The 22,177-nt window shown below is 39.6% G+C and overlaps 1 long non-coding RNA gene and 1 other non-coding gene across 2 annotated transcripts; one reads left to right on the top strand and one right to left on the bottom strand.

Annotated features, from left to right (window-relative positions):
• The first annotated feature begins 838 nt into the window (after positions 1-838).
• Positions 839-21,325, top strand: LOC144988171 (uncharacterized). Its single transcript, XR_013652004.1, has 3 exons — positions 839-4,542; positions 13,781-14,119; positions 19,502-21,325. It is a non-coding gene; the product is annotated as an uncharacterized LOC144988171 (long non-coding RNA).
• trnar-ccg (transfer RNA arginine (anticodon CCG)) lies at positions 1,494-1,566 on the bottom strand. The gene has a single exon. It is a non-coding gene; the product is annotated as a tRNA-Arg (tRNA).
• Positions 21,326-22,177: the final 852 nt, after the last annotated feature.

Raw genomic sequence — 22,177 nt, 5'->3', positions numbered from 1 at the left:
ATCGTAGTGGGATCTCAGCAACCCGCCATCCACAGATGAGGTATGGAGGAACATTTGTTTGATCTAATTAAGCCCATTTGGACTCTGGCGCTCCACGCGCTGGATGAATAGTGGCGTTTGGAGGAAGTGCGGCTGCGCAGTCCGTCACTGAACACCGTCACTGCCTGGACCTCTGTCTGGGTCCTAGTGCCCTAAAGGTTACAGCTCCTGGTTACACAAGAAAAAAGTCCATTCTAGAGGCCACTCAGAATGGACGTCATCATTATCAAAGACAGCGTTACCTAGCAACCATACCAAGACCATAGCAGCCATAGAGGGAAACACAACAAACCATCAACGGCGGTGAGTGTGCAGGTAGCCATGGCAACCACTGTCTACGTCAAAGGGAGGACCACGGCCATCCAGTCTCCAGGCTTTTGGATTGATTTGGATTTGATAAACATTTGTTTCCCACATTTTAATAGTAGAATTCAACACGGGACATATAGTGGATTGTAAGAATAGGAATAAAAACAGCAACAACAAAATAATCCTCCTCCCCTTAAAACATGCATTTGACTCTGAACAAGTCTAAAACAAATCCAAGCAAAGACCAGCGCTGGGGCTCCTCTGAAGGTCCAGACACAGATAGGCCCAGAGTGACCCCCATTTCTCCTTTTTGCTCTCTCCAGTGGCTGACTCTGCCCCTTAGGACGTCCCCCTGTGTGGATCAGTGGTCAGTGGGTTGGAACCTGCTGCAAATGCAGGCTCTGGTTCTAACTGCTGGATCAGAAGTGGAATGTGAGCTGTAGTGATGTGTCTGCAGCTGGATGTGGAACACATGAGGGAGGTAATCCAGGGATCCAGGTAATCAGCAGCAGATGAACTCAAATGACCTCATGAGTCATTCTATCAATCAGTCTGCATCAGTGAGACTCCTGGTCTGAACATATTGCTGTGACCCGGATTTGAACCGGGGTTCCTGCGGCCACAACGCAGAGTACTGACCTCTATACGACCACAGCCCTGAACCTGGAGGAACACAGATCTGGTCTATGCTGGTCTCTATGAACCTGATGTTGGAACTTCAGGAACAGCAGAACTGCTACGTTTGTTCTCTTCATCCACAAACAGAAAAACAGATCTTCACAGCAGGAACCACTGTGGACTTCACTAACATGCTTTGGTCCAATCAGATCAGAGATGTTTTCTCTGTTTACTTAGCATTAGCCTAAAAGTAACGTGTGCAGAAACTGGATGTTTCCTTTATCATCACCTTCTGACCACACAGAGAAAACCATAGAGATCAACCAACATGAAAGAGACAAACAAGACATGAAGCTTCAACAAGGACACTCTACCATAGCAGCTGGATTCCAGTGAGTCTGAAAGTACAACAGAGAAAGAAATGAATCCTGGATGTCAGATAATTGACTATGTTTCCTGTCAGGAAGTTCCTCTCTCCCCCTGACTGCTAAATGCCAAGTTCTCTGGTAAAGAACATTATCTAAATCCAACCATGAAGGGACTTGAACCCTCAATCTTCTGATCCGGACTCAGACGCCTTGTCCATTAGGCCACATGGTCTGGAAGAAGCCCCAGTTCCAGCTGACAGAAGTCTGGTTCTGATCCATCAGATCTCACTAGCAACAGAACCAAACCTTCACGTGTTGCAGCAACAGTTTCCATGTTTGGGAGGATCTTCTGAAGAACAGCTCAGTTCCAGATCACATCATGATGTTTGATGTTTTCTTCATTCCAGGAAATCATCTGTGTCTCCTTTGATCTGTGCTGAGTCAGCACTTTGACTTCTTTTCAACTTTAGATCCATCATTTACAATCAAGGATTTATTGATAAATATGATTTATTGACAGAAAATAAAGAGTAAATGTATTTATCATCCAGCAGTGATTGTGGTGTTTGTAAGTCTTTTATTTTGAAATTCCTCAAGGATGATCATCATGGTGGGATTTCTAGATCTGCATGAACTCATCCTGAATCCAAAAGACACTGGAGCATCAAAGAATCCAACCCATCTCTGCCAACATGAGGCTCTTACTTTGAAAAGTCTCAGACTTCCTGCAGGGAAACAGGCTTTCTGCTGCTGCACTGACAGATGTGCACGAGCTTGAAAGAGCTTCCTGACTGAGGAGCTGCAGACTTTCTCCTGCAGAGCAGCAGCTGACTTCAGCATCGTCATGGGAACACAGTCTGCTGCTGCTTCTGGAAACGTCTTCAAGGCTGTGGTGGGACTTGTTGGTCTGGAGGACAGATTCTCTGAGCAAATGCTGCTTCAGCTTCAAGCTTCAGCTCTTTTCTTCTGGCAGAGCTTAGAAGAAATGGAAACCTCCTTTGTTCTGACTGTTTGCTCCAAATCCCAGATTCAGGAATTCCTCCAAGAAGTTCAGCTCAGAGATCATCAGCAGAGAAAAGCCTGAAGTTCTGATGGAAAATGACAACAGAACATGATCAATATTATTGATCCACATGGAATCCAGAAGAAACTCTGAGGTGAAGACATGAAGACACAAGCTTCAGAGACATGAGGAGAAGTCAGAGTGGATTCATTCTGGACTTTCTTCTCACATCTTCTCTTCAGAACATCTTTGTCTTTGATCCTTCAAATCTTCTGAAATCTGATCATCCATGGATTGTTTTTGTGGGATCAGATCCAGAGTTGCTGAAAGTTCTGCTGCCCTCTGCTGGTCAAAGTGTCCAAACAGCAGAGAGGAGATTCTCTGGGATTCATTGGAGTCCAGATTCTCCTGGATGTGAACAGTCTCTGCTTCTGGAACAGAAGAGTCCTTCTCAGAGCAGCATTGAGGATCTGTTCTGTCCGGCTGAGAGCGCTCCCTGCTGGTAGGAGACAGAACCACATCAGCTGCTTTTCTTTGGCCGTTCAGAAACAGTCTGGAGACTCTAAAAAACCTCCACTTCCTGAAGCAAACGGATGCAGAGCATCATGTTTGATCCTCTTCCTTCAGAAACGGCTCCATTGTTCCATCGCTCAGCAGTTTGACTAAAGCAGCTGAGAGTCTTGATGCAAACAGACCTCAGCAGCTCATCCAGAACGCCATGACAGAAGCACATGCAGCAGCACGTGCACGCTCCCAGAGAACAGCAGCTGATCCAAGTCCTGACTTGGAGGTGAGACCTTTCTGTTCTGCTTGGACCACACTTCAACATGAACTTCATTTCCCATCATTCCATCTGTCAGGAGAGAACAGCTGCAATCAGCTTCCTTCAGGAATGACTGCAGGTAGAAGGATCTTTCATTCTTCAGCACCACCAGGACCCACATCCAGCCCATCAACAGCCAGAACATCAGTGACATCAGCGTCTGATCTTCATCACATCATCATCATCATCAAAGGACCACCTCTACGTTTTTACAATCTGATGGATTTCAGTCTTTCTGCAGCTTCTCATCAACTGGATTGTCAAATATTTTCATTTTCGTTAACACTCTCAGACCTGGAAAAAGCTGAAAGGGTTCAAATAAAACCAGCAAGAAGCAATATTTTATAGAAACTACATGTGATATTTAAATAGTTATTAAGAAGGGAAAAAAATCCTTAAGTGTTTATTTTGTGTGAAATAATAAAAAAATAATTCCAGTTTTTTTTTTTATTAAACAAGTCTTTGTAGACGACACAGAAACAAGACACAGAATGTCGGTGAAAAAGGGTTAGCATTCTAAAAATATTTTATTTGTTCATTTGTTCATTCATTTTTTCACTTTTCTTTCATTATGTTATATCTCAGTTATAAATCTCATTAACGTGTTAATCTAAGTTAACTGAAATCTAGGAAACCTCTGTTTTGTTTTTTCACCGAAAGCATTACTAAAATATTATTTGTCTTTGTTTTCGACTAGAGTTGAATGTTTATTTATACTCCTAATTATTCTCTTTAAAAACAGTTATTTAAGATTTTTTGCTGTTAAATTTCTTTTTTTTTTTTCAAATTTGTTTCTTTGTTTCCTGAAGAAATTTCTTTATCGTTTACTGTAGTTCAGGCATACACTAAACAAATGTGAACAAGGTTAATTTAACCTCTCATGCCTGTTTTTGTAAAATGAACATTGGATTGAGAACGGAACTGTGTGATGACGTCACAACGGCTCTCATAAAGTTTCCCCAAAAATGATTTTTTTTTCTATTATGATTTTATTTTACTTATCATTTGCAGAATTAAAACTTTTTTTTTTAAATCCTGAAAATATCTTGAACCATATTGCAGTTCAGCGAAGCAATTTATGCGTTTTTGTTTCAGCCAAATGTCTGCACGTGACCCGGAAGTACACAGCACGAGGCGCTAGCAGCGTTAGCTTGTGTTGAGAGGACGGCGGTGTTTGTGGGAGTTGGAGCTGAAGATCGGAGCAGGAACCATGTCTTCCCTTCAGTCTCTGAGAGAGTTGATCAGCGAGCGACTAGCTGCTGCTGCTGAAGAAATCTGCAGACTCTGTGAAGGAACCATCGTCCAGTACGAGCAGGAGCTCTGTCGTCAGCGCAGACTGCTGGATGTCATCTGGAAACCACAGCTGCAGCTACACCACATAGGTATGTGACCTTCATCACAGAAACAGAGAAGCCATTTGAGCTTCATGCTTTTCTGTTTGGGGACCCGTCTGTTAGTTGACCGCGGTCAAGTGAGCCGACATCTGCGGAAGTGCGGTCACGCCAGCCGTCACTGACTTTTAGCATGCGCGTTTACATCATAGTTTACGGTACACACACCCAGCGAGCTGGAAAGACGGCATAAAGCGCAGACATCACCGATGTCACTGTTACCCATTATAGAAATGACATGTACTGTACTCTGAAATAAATGAGAGTTATTGCATGCCCTGTATCGTTATTTGATGTACAAATGTATTCATTTGGATTGCATGTCTGTTCATTCCATAATAAACTACCAGAAATAACGTGTTTTGTCTGAAATATAATCAATCAGACAGATTCTAAAAGTGAGATTTAACACCGACAAGAGTGTTTTGTGGGTTGTTAAGCATGACATGGAATGGATTCAAGCAGAAATGAAGAAACTCCAAGTAAAATCACATCTGGTCCTGTCAACTCTTTCTAAAGTTGCTTCATTTAAGGTGACGCAAAACTTTCACTGGATTATAGTTGGTAATGATGTTCACTAATATCATAGCAAGTTTGAAGAAAAATGACTGGAGAATATTAGAGATATTAAAGTTATAGAACAATTTGGGTCTCCTCATTTACAGACACTGTGTAATAAGTAAACCTTACAAAATGCTACTTCTTTCAAAAGGTGACGCAAAACCTTCACTGGATTATAGTTGGGAATAATGTTCAGTAACATCACAGTAAATTTGAAGAAATTTGACTGGAAAAAATAAGAGATTTAGACATTATAGTACACCTAAGCATCCTGCTTGTATAGTTAAAATAAAACTTGTGAACCCTTCAAAAGGGCACTTTATCAAAAGGTGACGCAAAACTTTCACTGGATTATGGTTGGTAATAATGTTCATGATCATTGCAGCAAATTTGAAGGAATATGACTGGAGAAAATGAAAGATATTGCCATTATAGTCTAATACAGGCTTCGTCATATGTAGTTAAAGTGTAATATGTGAACCATACAAAAGGGCTTTTTATCAAAAGGTGGTGCAAAAATTTCACTGGATTATTGTTGGTAATGATGTTCACTAACATCACAGCAAATTTGAAGAAAAATGACTGGAGAATATTAGAGATATTAAAGTTATAAAACAATTTGGGTCTTCTCATTCACAGACTGTGTGTAATCTGTAAACCTTACAAAATGCTACTTCTGTCAAAGGTGACGCAAAACTTTCACTGGAATATGGTTGGTAATGATGTTCACGATCAGATCAGCAAGTTTGATGAAAATTGACTGCAGAACAACAGTAAAGATATTAACATATTAGACCAATTCAGGCTTCCTCTTACATAGTCATATTAGAACATGTGAACCATCCAAAATACTCCTTTATCAAAGGTGACGCAAAACTTTCACTGGAATATGGCAGTAATGATGTTCACTAACATCACAGCAGGTTTGAAGAAAAATTATTGCAAAAAAATGTATTTACCTAATATGGAGGTTTATAAACATGTTATACTCCGACTATGAATGAGGAGGCCAGAATTGGTATACAATGTCAATATCTGTATTTTTCTACAGTCAAATTTCTTCAAATTTGCTGTGATGGTCATGAACATCAATACCAACAACATTCCAGTGAAATTTTGCGTCACCTTTTGATGAAGGAGTATTTTGGATGGTTCAAATGTTTTACTTTAACTATAAAGGCAGGATGCTTAGGAGAACTATAACTTTAATTTCTCTAATATTCTGCAGTCATTCTTCTTCAAACTTGCTGTGATGATCATAAACATTATTACCAACCATAATCCAGTGAAATTTTTGCGTCACCTTTGAAAAAAGTGGTATTTTGGATGGTTCAAATGTTATACTATGACTATGTATGAGGAAGCCTGAATTGGTCTAATATGTTAATATCTATGACTGTTCTACAGTCAATTTTCATCAAACTTGCTGATCTGATCGTGAACATCATTACCAACCATATTCCAGTGAAAGTTTTGCGTCACCTTTGACAGAAGTGGCATTTTGTAAGGTTTACATATTACACACTGTCTGTGAATGAGGAGTCCCAAATTGTTCTATAACTTTAATATCTCTAATTTCCTCCAGTCATATTCCTTCAAATTTGCTGCGATGATCATGAACATTATTACCAACCATAATCCAGTGAAAGTTTTGCGTCACCTTTTGATAAAGTGCCCTTTTGAAGGGTTCACAAGTTTTATTTTAACTATACAAGCAGGATGCTTAGGTGTACTATAATGTCTAAATCTCTTATTTTTTCCAGTCAAATTTCTTCAAATTTACTGTGATGTTAGTGAACATTATTCCCAACTATAATCCAGTGAAGGTTTTGCGTCACCTTTTGAAAGAAGTAGCATTTTGTAAGGTTTACTTATTACACAGTGTCTGTAAATGAGGAGACCAAAATTGTTCTATAACTTTAATATCTCTAATATTCTCCAGTCATTTTTCTTCAAACTTGCTATGATATTAGTGAACATCATTACCAACAATAATCCAGTGAAAGTTTTGCGTCACCTTAAATGAAGCAACTTTAGAAAGAGTTGACAGGACCAGATGTGATTTTACTTGGAGTTTCTTCATTTCTGCTCTATTCCATTCCATGTCATGCTCAACAACCCACAAAACACTCTTGTCGGTGTTAAATCTCACTTTTAGAATCTGTCTGATTGATTATATTTCAGACAAAACACGTTATTTCTGGTAGTTTATTATGGAATGAACAGACATGCAATCCAAATGAATACATTTGTACATCAAATAACGATACAGGGCATGCAATAACTCTCATTTATTTCAGAGTACAGTACATGTCATTTCTATAATGGGTAACAGTGACATCGGTGATGTCCGCGCTTTATGCCGTCTTTCCAGCTCGCTGGGTGTGTGTACCGTAAACTATGATGTAAACGCGCATGCTAAAAGTCAGTGACGGCTGGCGTGACCGCACTTCCGCAGATGTCGGCTCACTTGACCGCGGTGTTAGTTGGTGGTTCTTCACCAGGGGTGTCAAACTCATTTTCACTGAGGGCCACATCAGCATAGTGTCTGTCCTCAAAAAAGGCCAGATATAACTTATACATCTAACTAAATGTAATGAATGAATGAATGAATGTTAAACAGTGATGAAAGTCTTCCGGGAATTCCCGGAAATCCGGGTTTTTGAGCAAACCGAACGTACTTTCCGGGAAATAAAGACCTGATCTCTACGGACAAATCGCTTTCCGGATTAGAAAATGGTCTGAAATCAGCTAATTTTAGCTTTATTTTCTATATTTCTCCGCAGATCGCTTCCTCTATGGTCGTGGCCATCTTTCGTCTTCCCGGCCTAATTGACCAATGACGGGACGTTTTAGTTGCTTTCGGATGCGTCGACGGGTCTGATTGGCTCTGTCTGCACCACGTGGTCAGCGTGACTTGCTTCCCTAGAGACCAAAACTGGCGGACCCACGCTAAACTTTCACAAACACATCTGAAGAGTTTGCGATCAAATTTGTGTTAAAATAATGGCAGGCATCGTCATTATTGAGCGTGGTCACGACCTCAGTTGTGAGAAGACGATAAAAAACAAATTGAAGTGGTCTTGGCTGGAAAAAAAAAAAAAGATTTTTAAGGTAGTGTAGGTCAAATACTTTTTTGTGTAAAATAATCTCAAAACCACATTTTGAAATAATTTCAATTTTAGTTTTGAGTTTCAGTTTTTATTTTGAATACATTTCTCTATCTAATTTATTTGTATTTCCTAATTACCATGATTTAGTTCAGTATAGTTAACATTAATTATAAGTATTTGATGGTTTGGACCCGCACTCCCTTAAAAAATAATGTTTACAATGTTTAGTTTAGTTTGTATGTTTGTTTTGATATTTCCCAGATTACTTAGTATTGGTGTTAAAGAATTGATGTATTATGTTATAGAATTATAGTTTAAAGCAGATCCCATATTTTGATGTAATTATAGTTTGAGAAAACAGTGCAAGTGGATGTTGTACATCAGTCATTTCTAAAGCAGAAATAATGTATAAATAACTGAGGTATTTTCATAGAATATCATAGTTACTGGTGTTCTTTTTGCCATTTGGGGCTTTGATGTTACTATATTTTAGCAATTGTATGTTTTGCAGCTTTAAGGAAAAGCATAGATTGTAGGATTGTGTTACTTTGAGCAATTTTCCAAATTCTTTTTTAGGACCAGCAAGTCCTTAATGGAGAGTCAAACTAGGGGTTTGAATGACAAATCATGATGCTCCAATTAGTCTTAGTTTCTTGATAAAGAAGTGAATAACTAGCTGCCAGAATGCACCAGAATGCATCTAAGACCACGTATTTTTCCAAAATTTCGCTCTGTGCCTGCCATATCGCTCAAAGAAAAGTTCAGGGATTTTTTCCTTGCCTGACTTTCATCACTGGTTAAACAACCTTTTTTAGACCGAGGGCTATTTCATGGGCACTAAGCGGTTTGAAGGGCGCCACTAAAAACCTCCCAGCGCCCCCCCCCCCCCCCCCCCCCAAAAAAAAAAAAACAAAAACAAAGAAAAAACCCACACAGTTTGCGGACATCCTTGTGTGTGCCCTATTTTACACACAAAAACATGCGTGAATTTTCTAGACTTGTATTATGGGGGGGGGGTTCAGGTTGCGGGCCGAACAAGAATAAACATTTATTGAACAGACCAAAGCTAAACTTTTAAACTTTTAAAACTTTAACTTACTTTTAACCTTTTAAACATAAATGTAAATAAAAACAAACAGGAATATTAATCCGGAATAATAAATACATTCTGTGAAATTAAGCAAATATGAACAAACAAAGCCAGGGAATATTAATAATTAGAAATAATAAATCAAATTATTCCGTTTTATTTGCTCTTTTGTCCTTTTCTTAGAGCTGAACTCCTGACATCATTTTTAGCAATAAGTTCATTTCTGCTTGGTTTGTGAAGTTCTGTGTGTGTCTTTGGTCCTGTGTGTGTCTTTGGTCCTCTGTGTGTCTTTGGTCCTGTGTGTGTCTTTGGTCCTCTGTGTGTCTTTGGTCCTGTGTGTGTCTTTGGTCCTTTGTGTGTCTTTGGTCATGTGTGTGTCTTTGGTCCTGTGTGTGTCTTTGGTCATGTGTGTGTCTTTGGTCCTGTGTGTGTCTTTGGTCCTGTGTGTGTCTTTGGTCCTGTGTGTGTCTTTGGTCCTGTGTGTGTCTTTGGTCATGTGTGTGTCTTTGGTCCTGTGTGTGTCTTTGGTCCTGTGTGTGTCATTGGTCCTGTGTGTGTCTTTGGTTCTTTGTGTGTCTTTGGTCCTGTGTGTGTCTTTGGTCCTGTGTGTGTCTTTGGTCCTGTGTGTGTCTTTGGTCCCGTGTGTGTCTTTGGTCCCGTGTGTGTCTTTGGTCATGTGTGTGTCTTTGGTCCTGTGTCTTTGGTCCTGTGTGTGTCTTTGGTCCTGTGTGTGTGTGTTTGGTCCTGTGTCTGTGTGTTTGGTCCTGTGTCTTTGGTCCTGTGTGTGTCTTTGGTCCTGTGTCTTTGGTCCTCTGTGTGTCTTTGGTCCTGTGTGTGTGTTTGGTACTGTGTCTTTGGTCCTGTGTGTGTGTGTTTGGTCCTGTGTATTTGGTCCTGTGTGTGTGTGTTTGGTCCTGTGTCTGTGTGTTTGGTCCTGTGTCTTTGGTCCTGTGTGTGTGTTTGGTCCTGTATCTTTGGTCCTGTATGTGTGTTTGGTCATGTGTCTTTGGTCCTGTGTGTGTCTTTGGTCCTGTGTGTGTGTTTGGTCCTGTGTCTTTGGTTCTGTGTGTGTGTGTTTGGTCCTGTGTCTTTGGTTCTGTGTGTGTGTCTTCGGTCCTATGTCTGTGTCATTGGTCCTGTTTGTGTCTTTGGTCCTGTGTCTGTGTATTTGGTCCTGTGTGTGATGTCCTGTGTGTGTCTTTGGTCATGTGTGTGTGTCTCTGGTAGGGCTGGGCGATATGGCCTAAAAATAAAAAATTAACAATACAGCTCATATCTGGGGTCTAAGGCTTTAAAGAAATTAATAAACCCCGTCTTCTCCACGGAAAAGATGATGAAGCAGCAGGAGTCCCCCCCGCGGCCGACTCCTCCAAAAACAAAATCCTACAGCGGCCGCGTCTCAAATGAATATATCGGTACAAGTAATAATTACAACGCAGTGTTTTTTATTAACAAATAACAGTAACAACCAACTATCTAACTAATGAACCAATTATACAGGCGTTGTAGTATGAGTATGTGTGTGTGTCAGGGCGCGTGCGTGTGTAAGAGAACTGGGCGCGTGCGAGCCTTTGACTCCGATGGGAATTAGGCAGCGTGGGGGGGGGGTCTCTTCCTCCACATCTGTGGCAGTAAACCCAGACCAGTTCCATCAACAGATGATTTGATTCCTTTCTTGGGAACAAACTTCCAACTCTCGCCGGTAGCCATGCTGTCGCTTGCTGCTTCGTGTGTCGATTGTCATGTGCCATACCGCCGTGTGAAACTAATGCTACGGAAGCTCTGGGGAGCCAAAAATGCGCCACATAAAAACTCGATTTAGTTATTTTTGAAATCGCCCGTAACAAAAAATTCGAATTAATTCATTTAATCGATTTATCGCCCAGGCCTAGTCTCTGGTGCTGTGTGTGTGTCTTTGGTCCTGTGTGTGTGTCTTTGGTCCTGTGTGTGTGTCTTTGGTCCTGTGTGTGTGTCTTTGTGAAACATATCAGAGGGATTTGATTATTTAAAAACCTGTTATTGTGAAAATCATGTTTAGGTCTCATAAAACATTAAAAACTTAATTACAGAACTCCTCAGTGGGATTACTCCAAAATATTTGCCATTTTCCTAATTTTTTACAACACCAACATTAAAATCCTCCAAAATTCTCAATACTTTCATAAACAAATGATCTATTGTTTATTTATGGTCTGAAAAAGTGCAGCTGTTTTCCAGCCAGCATTACCTGCTGTCTTTATTTATACGTTACTATCACCAACTAAACAACCGTAAAAATAAATGGATATGGAAAATACAGACAAGTAGTAAAAATGTCTGCTATAGTTAGTGAAGAATGACATTATTAGAATGAGCTGAGTAATTTAAGCCAACCGCTGATCCGGGTGTTCCACAATGGTCTCCGTGTGCCGTTTCACCTCGCAACCTGCACCCACTACCCCTCCCCTTCTCCTCCTCACACACACGCACCTCTTTCTCAAAGGCGGGAACACCGATTCACAAGTTTCAGGCCGTTCCATCCTCTGCCATATATTTCATGACAGCAGAACTGAAGTGCATTAATTACTAAATAGCAAGCACTGAATCACCACCCTTTACTATCCAGGTAAGTACCGTTGTGCCCAAGTCTAAATTAAATATCCTCTTACTTAGTAGCGGCTCCACTTGACATGTCCGAATCTGCTCCCCGTGCCCCATGCTAAGCACAACCCCAGTTTGTCGAAAACGACACTCACATATGTTGGCAGTCTGTTATGTCTGTTAATTTTGAACACGCCCACCAACATCCAAACAGCATTAAACTCACTTCTGCTCACAGCTCCCTCACTTCTGGTGAGCAATTGAACACACCCCAGATTCCCCACTTCCCATGAGTCTTAAAAGATGAAGCCGGGGCTAAACCCCAGATCGCCACAATATATTGATTTGCTATATGAGCAGTGCTATTTTTGGGGCACTCCCGTTAAATGATATTTACCCTTCCAATCATTTTTACATTCTCTCTTTAACTGGGATAGTGATCTTTTTGTCTTTTGTGGAAATTATGTAGAAACTGTGGAAAGTCTTTTCTTGGAATGTTTTCATGTAAAAGAGTTTTGGTCTTCTTTTCATAATTGGCTCAAATACAAAAATATCATCATTAGCCCTTTAAATTGGAATACAATTAAAATTCGATTACAATTTATTCACAAAAATCTGGACTTTCTGATTAATGCACTGATTGTAATTTCAAAGCATTTTATTGGGTGAAATCTCACATTAATGGATTACTCAACCGTCTCAACCTATTCTCTAAATCTTTACATTACATGAATCATAAGAATGCCCAGACATTGTGTAATTTATTTGATCTATTTCAACTTTTGTAATGGACCCTTATTTTTATGGATTATTTTTTTTAAGTTATATTTATTTTCAATTTTTTTTTGTCTACCCAATTGATAGTGATAGCTGTGGAAAACATTGATGATGTCATGATTGTGAGTTTTCCACAGATTTCAAAAATGTCCCACAGCTGCTCACAACAGAGGACACACTTTGGACTTGGTTATTACCTACAGCAGGGGTGGGCAATTACAGGCCTCGAGGGCCGGTGTGTCTGCATGATTTCCAGATAGTCTTGCCCTACTCATGGCTGATTACCTGGTTCAGGTGTGTCCAGCCAATTAGAACATGCCAGAGCAGGGTATGCTGGAAAACATGCAGGAATGCAGACCTCAGTGCCCACCTCTGACCTACAGCCTGTCTGCTGGAGGGTCCAGTCTGTCCAGTTGTGTATTTTTGTGTACATCTTTCCAAAATTGTCCAGAAGCCACTTGTGTACACATTCCAATGTACACATCTGGAGCAGCTGCTTGTGCTGGTGGAACCACACCCCGGTGTGTTCAAGTCCCGGCTGTGCGCCATAAATGCAGATGCCAGTAACATGTGTCACACATGATCCATGAGTGTTCATTGATGTTTTTTTATCAGACACTACTGTGTGTTTGTTTCTGTCACCAGTGGAATCATCACTTTCCTTCTCTAGAACCAGAAGAACAAACTGGAAGAACAAAGTTTCAAGTTTTCTTCCCATCTGTTTGCACAAGGCAGAAAAAAGGCGGGAGTTCAACCATCACCCTGAAACAAAGTTCACCTTTAAACTGTGTCAATGTCAGATGGAGAAATAGAATAGAATGTAGAAGATTAGAAGAACTTAGAAATGGAACCTGTGTAAATCACTTAGCATTGAATTTTGATTAAATAATGACAATTTTGATTTTTTTTTTTAAATTTTAAATTAATGACACGTTTATTAAATAATATAATGGCATCTATATTTATTGCTTCCATTAGTCTCTTGTTGTCCTCCAGACTCCTCAGACATATTCATATTCCAATGATCACAGAGTTTATTGAAGCTTGACAAAACCCAAAAGTCCTGAAAATGTATAAAATGCTCCTTGTTGTGTTTGTGTCCCTGCAGTCCTCCCCCAGCATTGGATGACTGAAGAGGCAGATCAATGCAACCAGCAGAGGAACTTTAGAGTGGAACAGGAGGAACCAGAACCTCCACAGATTCAAGAGGAACAGGAGGAACCAGAACCTCCACAGATTAAAGAGGAACAGGAGGAAACAGAACCTCCACAGATTAAAGAGGAACTGCAGAGCTTTAATGTAACTGATAGTCAGGATGAAGAAGAAAACCAAAATGAAGAATCAACATCAACTACAGATGAAGAGACAGACCCACAGAACAGAGATCAGAGGAAGAGGAGGGACAGAAGTCATGTCCAAAGTGTGGACAGCTCTCACATGTCAGCAGGTCAGTGTGACTCTGATCTTCATCTCCACACTATCGGTATGTTCACTTCAACAACGGTTCTATCTTGAGCTTCAAGCTCTCCAAACATGCAGTCCATCAACAGCGTGTCCTGGAAGAGTCTCTTCTGTCCCTTCCAGTTGAAAAGACAGAAGACATTGTTGGTCAGTGCAGCCGACAACATTCTTCAAATCATATGATCTTAGTTAGTCCCTCCAGCTAACGACAAACAGGAAACCTTAACAGATCAAAGAGAATATTGTTGGCAGATAAAAAAGTACAATCTGTTTTGTCGACTGTGGTTCTAAGTTTGTAGTTCAGTTCTTTTCAGCAGATTTCTCTGTCAAACCCAAAATCCCATCTGAACCTCTTTGATGTCTCCATGTCTCCAATTCCAGACATTCAGACAGATTCTATTTCCAAAACTACATTTCAAGCTAAAACCCAAAGACAGGGTCCTGCTCATGGATCTGCAGACAGAAAAGATTCAAACCTGAACACATCAGTGAAAAACTGCTTAGTGTCAGAATTGTTCTCCATCTTTTCTGGACTGATTCTTCCTCCAGTGCAGCTTCATCTTCATCAAACTGCTCCTCATTGGTGGGTGGAAACACAACAGGGAGGTTTTTCTGTGTCCAGTTCAGCTCCATGAATGTTCAGGCTGTTTAATGTCAGTGATTTCAGTTTAGAAAACTTCATCTCTGCTGAGATTTGCTTCACTTCCATAAGAACCTCAGCAGCATCAGGATCATTTTGTTGATGCTTTGTCTGTGGAATGACATTTCATACTCATAGCTTCAGTGGAAATCAAGAGTCTGGAACCTTTAACACATGAAGAACCATTTGATCCAGTTTCTTCCAGACCAAAACCCAAAGAGAGCCACAAAGTTCCTCTTGACTGTTTAACAAAATACTTTTTATTTAATTTTTTATGGCTGTTAAGACAATCATTTATTAAATGTAGCTTTTAAAAATTTCCCAAAAATTAAATTATGACAGTGTTTTCAGAACTGTCATGAGATGAATTCTTTGTGTGATTAATGAATCATTAACTATTAAGTCATTTCATAAATCTATTTTTAATCTAACCTAATAATTGCTGTAAAAAGCCTGATTGAAAAGAGCTATTTATCTGAGGGCTACATGCTATGTATCCCATCATGCATCAGACTTGTCCCATAATGCAAGTCAGGTCCATAAATATTGGGACAGAGACTCATTGTCAGCATTTTTGAATTGGAATCTAAACGAACAAGATGTGTTCCTCCACGACTAATGTTTTTAGCACGTATTAGCTTAATGCTAAACCTTCTTCCAGCCAAGAAAGAAGCACTGGCCGCACAAATTTAAAAATTATGAGCGAGCAGGCCCTTAATAATAATCAGAACAGTAATAAAAGCACATTTAGAAGATCTTCTCCTGCAACTTCACGCTGATTTTGCTGTTCCAGGACAGCTATAGCCCCATGAACAGCTCTAGCAGATTTCACCATGCTAAACTTTTGCCGTTTGCTGGTTGGGCTAACACCCACTGACATCATCACCCCACATCCCTCCTGGAAATGCAAACTGGAATTGAGTTTTGAAACACTATTCGCAGAGTGGATGTGAAAACGAAAATCCCCTCTTTGCATTTTGGTTTTAATTATGACACAGAATAAGCGGTTTTAATGTAGAAAAAGAAAATGTATTTTGAACGATTGATTTTTATTTTAATTTTAATTTTGAGTCATTTGATTCAGTTACATTGTGAAAATGAAAAAGCATTTCTGTTAACCGATTATAATTGGTAACGCTTTCTTTTAGAGTACTTACAGTGTACTTAAGTGGTATTTACGTGGTACTTATTGTGTAACTACTGGGTACTTTCAGGGTACTTACATGGTTCTTTTTATGGAATTTACTGGGTACTTACATGGTACTTCAATAGGAAAATACTAAAATGAACTAACAAACTGACTAAGCTATACTGGCATCCCTGCCCTTAGACCCCCTTCGCGGTAAGGAAAAACTCCTAAAAAAACAGATTCCGGAAAAAACGAAGAAACCTCAGGGGTGCCCACATGAAGGAGGGATTCTCCCCCAGGAAGGACAGGCGATTTACCAGAACTCTTAGAGAATAATTAAATTATCTAACACAACAACTACATAGATAAAGTCCAGCAGACGAGCTTCATCCAGCCGTGTTTGGGGGGGACAGTCAAAGGCGCGAGTCGAGCCGGAGACAGGAACCAGTGGCTGAGGTGGTTGAGCGGGTCGTCCAATGATTGAAGGGTTGGCGGTTCGATCCCCGCTCCCACCAGCCAAAATATCGTTGTGTCCTTGGGCAAGACACTTCACCCTCCTTGCCTCCATTGTGGCTCCACTGGTGTGTTTATGTGCGAGAATGATCCCGGTGATGGTCAGAGGGGCCGTAGACAGGAACTGGCAGCCATGCCTCTGTCAGTCTGCCCCAGGGCAGCTGTGGCTACAACCGTAGTTACCATCACCAAGTATGAATGAGGAGTGAATGAATAATGGACACAATGTAAGCGCTTTGAGTGTCTTGAAAAGCGCAGATAAATCCAATCCATTATTATTATTACAGCCAGGTGTAGGAGCAGGAGCAGAGGCGAGGTACTCGGTCAGGTACAGAGCAGAGACGAGCCAGTACTCATCAGAGGCAGGATCCACAGCCAGGTGTAGGAACAGGAGCAAAGGCGAGGTAGACGGTCAGGAACTGGAGCACGGATGAGTCAACTGGAGTCTGGAAGCACTCCCACTCCCCAGGAGGGAAGAGGAAAAGAGGGACAGTACATGAATCGCACTGCACCAAACAGAGGCATGGAGAACTAAATGATAAATGATGATCAAAAATAGAGAAGAGAGGAAGGGTAGAAGTAGATGAGAAAAGAGGACAATTTAAGTCTGCACTCACATGTTTCATGGTATTTACCATAAATTTACCACAGAAACTACCCCTTAAGTACACTGAAACTGGACTGTAAAAGAAAGTCAGCCCTATTTCTACTCAACTACATGGTAATTTCAGTACTAAATACTGGGTATGTTCACTTGAATATTACTTGGTATTTACCATTTAAGTACACTAAAACTGGACTGTAAAAGCAATGGCGTTCGGGCCGCTGGCCGGCCAGTAGACAGAGACAGCCAGCTGATATTGTAGTTTGGGGTCGAATAGGAATAATAATATTCAGGGCTTGTCTTTTATTAACATACTCTTTAGCAGTCGCTTAACATTTGAAGGCTATTGGGCTACATGCTAACTACTACTGGATCATTTTTCCTGTTATTCATAGACACAGATGTGAGTAGTAGTTGGATTTACAGTAGATACCTTCACATTTCTGTGTGTGTCTCATTACACTGCATTCAAGACAAGGAGGATGTTTAGAGATCAGATTTACTTATTTTAAAAAGCACAAAAGAATCGGTAATCACGTTCATTCACATCCTGGTATTCTCTCCGTCCATCTTGCTGCAAAAGCTGCTTTCTGCCGCTACTTCCGTGTCTCTGTGAGCATTCAATAGGGGTAAAAATAAAAGAATGATCGATCTATTACTGTCTCGATGAAAATCAGAAAAAATATCATAAGATTAGGCTGGCTGCTACCGGACTGGCTGTGAGCAATATCCTGTCATGCATCACGCATACCCAAGATGCATTTCGACCAATCACCGTGTCCCTGTAACTGAAGTGTAACAACAAGACCAATGATTGCAAACCAGACAAGGCAGAGACACTTTTGTGATTGGCTACCCTTTTACTCAGACATAAGCAGCAGCACCTTAACTACATTGATCAAAGTCGCTTCAGCAAACATGACGAAGCAATGCACACCCTCAACACTAGGGGGAAGTATGCACCTCAACACATCCACAGTGTTACCAGAACTGGCGGTGTTGCAGGTAAAAATGGCTTTGGGCTGTTTTAGGGTCGGTTCTGCGTTAATTTGACACATGAACCCTCAAACTAGAAAAACAGAGTAGTCCATGTTTGCATCTTCTGCAGCAGACAGATTGTTTGTCTCTATGTGATCCTCTAATGTCAGCAAAGCTATGCAGATATCGCTGAAATTGATGTGGTTCCGTGGGCTCACCTGCTGGCCTGTTCTCCTCCCCTCCATTCCATTCATCCCCTCTGCCATATAATAAAACCTAGTTCGCCACTCCATTTTTGTGTCCGCGCTTGGATTCTACAAAGCTCCTCCGGTTTCACAACAGAAATATGTCATCTCTCTGACTGGAACACCACAGAGCGGGTATCTAGGAACACAAGTCGATTTCCAGGGATCAGCCAATGTTTAGATCCCACCCACTTTCACTGATTGACAGACAGACTCATTCTGCTGAAAAAACTCTTCATGAAGTAAATAAGTCATTCTGAAAAACAGCAACATAAAAAAAGCTACTTTGGAAAATATTGATTTAGAAATCAGTTTCTGAAAAAAAGAGATACAATTATAATAATATTCAACATGATTAATATTAACATTTAAAATTCTGTTTTAAAACAATGAACAGGTTTTCAAAGCAAAATGAAATATATTTAATAATAAAATGGCTAATTTAAATTGAGCCATTTTTGTCAAATTGTTTCTGTCCATTTTTGACACATTTTTATCGTCTGCGCTGCCAGCAGCACCTCCAGGCTAACACGCACACATAAACACACCCACCAACGCCACCACAGGCAAGTTTCTGATCCCGATTGATGGGGCCCCAGACCTCGGTCCTGGAGGTGATTTCTAAATAAAATGAATACAATAACAGACATGTGAATGTAACTTTATTAGCAGAATATTCCTAACATAACACAGCTGGTGTGCTGAAAGAAGCCTCAGAGACCGTCAAACATTTATTTTAGATGCCTGCATCTTTACAGTCAATAATGACAAGAATCTAAAACATTCTATTTGTTTTCAAACTGTTTTCCTTTTTGTAATTTCATATCAAAATAATTGGAGACAGAATCGGGTTAAAAGTACATTTTCTGTTAATCCCTCTGTCCCCTTTCTAGTAAATCTGACCTATTTATCTCAGCATGATTTAATTTGGGTATACAGTTATATAACATTAAAGACCTGTTTGTACCTTTTATGAATTACTTATCTGTAATTTCATTTCCTTAAAAAAAACAAAGAAAAAATATATTCTATCTTTAACTGGTTCAGACTTTTTATTGACTGAAACAGCTCTCCTCATAGGGGGGAGGTGTAGGGGGGGCTTTTTCAGCACAGTTTTATACTGTTGTGTTAAAGAAAACAAAACCCTTTTTTTATTAAAAGTTTTTTAATGTGCATATACTGAATGATACTGCAATCATTTGTATTGATACTTAAGAATAAATAAAGTCACCATAGTATCTGTTCTTGTGTCCCTGCAGTCCTCCACCAGTGTTGGATGAATAAAGAGGAAGATCTCTGCATCCAGCAGAGGAACTTCAGTGTGGAACATGAAGAACCGGAACCTTCACAGATTAAAGAGGAACCAGGGGAACTCTGCAACCGTCAGGATGAAGAGCAGCTTGATCTGAAGCAGGAGACTGATACCTTGATGGAGATTCCTACTTATGAGGAAGATGAGAACAGTGAAGCAGATCTAAACAATCAGCAGAGCTTTAATGTAACTGGTAGTCAGGATGAAGAAGGAAACCAACATGAAGAATCAACATCAACTACAGATGAAGAGACAGACTCACAGAACAGAGATCAGAGGAAGAGAAGAGACAGAAGACATGTCCAAAGTGTGGACAGGTCTCACATGTCAGCAGGTCAGTGTGACTCTGATGTTAGAAAAAATCCCAAGAAGACAAATCTTGGTAAGAAATACAAACAATCTGCAAAAGAAGAAAGACTTTCCTCTATCAGGTCTGGTGAAAACTCAAGAATAAAAACGAACACGTCTGACTACATGGAAACTGGGTCTGATGAAAGATGTTATATCTGTAAAGAATGTGGTGATAGCTTTGGTAACATATCTCTGTTCAGAATTCATATAAGAATCCATGCAGAAGGTAAGAGATTTTCTTGTAAAGAATGTGAGAAAAGCTTTAGTCGTATATTTACTCTCAAAACACACATGAGAACTCACACAGGAGAAAAGCCTTTTTCTTGTAAAGAATGTGAGAAAAGCTTTAGTCGTATATTTACTCTCAAAACACACATGAGAACTCACACAGGAGAAAAGCCTTTTTCTTGTAAAGAATGTAATAAAAGCTTTAGTTATATATTTAATCTCAAAACACACATGAGAACTCACACAGGAGAAAAGCCTTTTTCTTGTAAAGAATGTAAAAAAAGTTTTCGAGATGTATCTAATCTCAAAAGACACATGAGAACTCACACAGGAGAAAAGCCTTTTTCTTGTAAAGAATGTGAGAAAAGCTTTAGTCATATATTTACTCTCAAAACACACATGAGAACTCACACAGGAGAAAAGCCTTTTTCATGTGAAGAATGTAAAAAAAGTTTTAATCAAATACATCATCTCAAAACACACATGAGAACTCACACAGGAGAAAAGCCTTTTACTTGTAAAAAATGTGATAAAAGTTTTCGTCAAGTATCTTGTGTCAACAAACACATGAGAACTTGTAAGACTTTTTCTTGACAATGTAAGGATTTAGTGTAAACTCTAAATTCTAAACTTTTTGATAAAAGGTCGACCTCTCAACCTCTGTACCACAGCAGAAGACTTTATTTTACAGGGGAAAAGTTCTGTATCTCAGAAAAATTAAATATTTTAAAATAAGCTTTTATGCTTAAAACTTCTGGGGTGAAACCCCAGTGTTCTAATGAAGCTTTTAGTTCATGTACACAGAGCCACAGGCTGATGGCCTCCATACCATGTTGATGCAGTAACTTCATTAGAGGGAGACACAAGTGAATATTAAATGTGTAGAAATGAACTTTTCAAAAAAAAATAAAAAAAATCTTGGTTGTTTTGATATATGATCCGCTACAGGAGGTTCTTTGTCCCAATGATTTGCTTCCCAGCAGCAGTTAGACTATAGAATGACACAATTTAGGACTGTTGAAACTGCTGCTGGATTTACTTATTCATTTATGATGTGTACTTTTACTTCCACTTTTTGTTACTATTTTAATTTTTACTAACTATTTGTTTTTTTTAACTGCTATATTTGTTGTTTGGCTGCTGTAACAACTGAATTTCCCTCCAGGGATCAATAAAGTTTTGTCTTGTCTTATCCTGACAGCTTTTTTAGGTTTTCATCCTGACAGCTTTTTAGGTTTTCATCTTCTCCAAGCCACCACTATCAAAAGCAAAAAAGGATCAATACATTTCAATCTAATGATACTAGACAATACGTTTCACTGCTGACAAAATATGTAAAAAAAATTCACAAAATGAATTATTTTAGAATAGAAATTAGTTGTTTGAATTATTAGAGTTAACATCTAGCAAAGTTAACATCTAGTAAAGGTAGGTATCGTTTTGATCTATTAACTCCTTTTAATCTGCTGCTTTTCACTCTGGTACCTTATTAGTATTTTTATGGATATTTTCTGGTGTAAGTTTACACTAAAATAAAATGATAAATAAATACTGTTAAGATTTGGCTATCCTGCCTTTATTTTTGCTCCTGAACATTGATTTGGAGGATTGTTCCAGGTAGGATCAACTCCATAGCTTCAGGGGGCAGTATAAGGGAAATGTGAATCCTAATCTACCAGGTAGGTAGATGGGAACAATGAGTTATATCACTACAGGAGACATCGGGGGGCGACCAAGATGGCGGAGTGAGTAGACGCTCTTTACCGAGTTCTGCACAAAAAGTTATTGAAATACGGTAATACCCTGACTTTATTCTTTAAAACACCAACAAATCTCTTTATAAACAAGAATACATTGACCTCTAAGAGATAAGAAGCAGAATGCCGACTTCAAAAGGTGCAAAGAGAGGTTTAGATATATCAAAATCCAAGCTAGCATCTGGAGAGGCTGTTGAAGCTATCGCTACCTCAGGCAACATACTTGTGGACAACTGCCACAACTACGCCTCATCCCAGTCATCAGTTGCTCCAAATGTTGAAGATAT

The sequence above is a fragment of the Oryzias latipes genome, chromosome 2 (assembly GCF_053564925.1).
Source record: "Oryzias latipes strain Hd-rR chromosome 2, Olatipes_Hd-rR_3.1".
Taxonomy (NCBI): Eukaryota; Metazoa; Chordata; class Actinopteri; order Beloniformes; family Adrianichthyidae; genus Oryzias; species Oryzias latipes.
The sequence above is the reverse complement of the archived record's forward strand: the minus strand, read 5'-3'. Positions and strand labels throughout refer to the sequence as shown.